Raw genomic sequence first — 250 nt, 5'->3', positions numbered from 1 at the left:
TCAGCTTCAAACGTTGAAGACTTATTAGGCTGGGTTCGATCCCATTTCAGCATGCCCGTGTGATATAGTGATGAGGTTCACAGCCCCCGTCACTAATTGACATGGGATCAATGGCCCACATTAGGCGTAGCGAGGCGGAAGCAATCCGGACCGTCCGATCGCCGTTTGAACCAGGTGTGAACGAAGAGTGAACTCGGGAGGAATGTGCACCACACCAAATTTGGTGTGAACTTAATGTGAACTCAGTGTG

This window comes from Adiantum capillus-veneris, chromosome 29, assembly GCF_014529385.1.
Source record: "Adiantum capillus-veneris isolate H3 chromosome 29, ASM1452938v2, whole genome shotgun sequence".
Lineage (NCBI taxonomy): Eukaryota > Viridiplantae > Streptophyta > Polypodiopsida > Polypodiales > Pteridaceae > Adiantum > Adiantum capillus-veneris.
Note: the sequence above shows the minus strand (reverse complement) of the source record.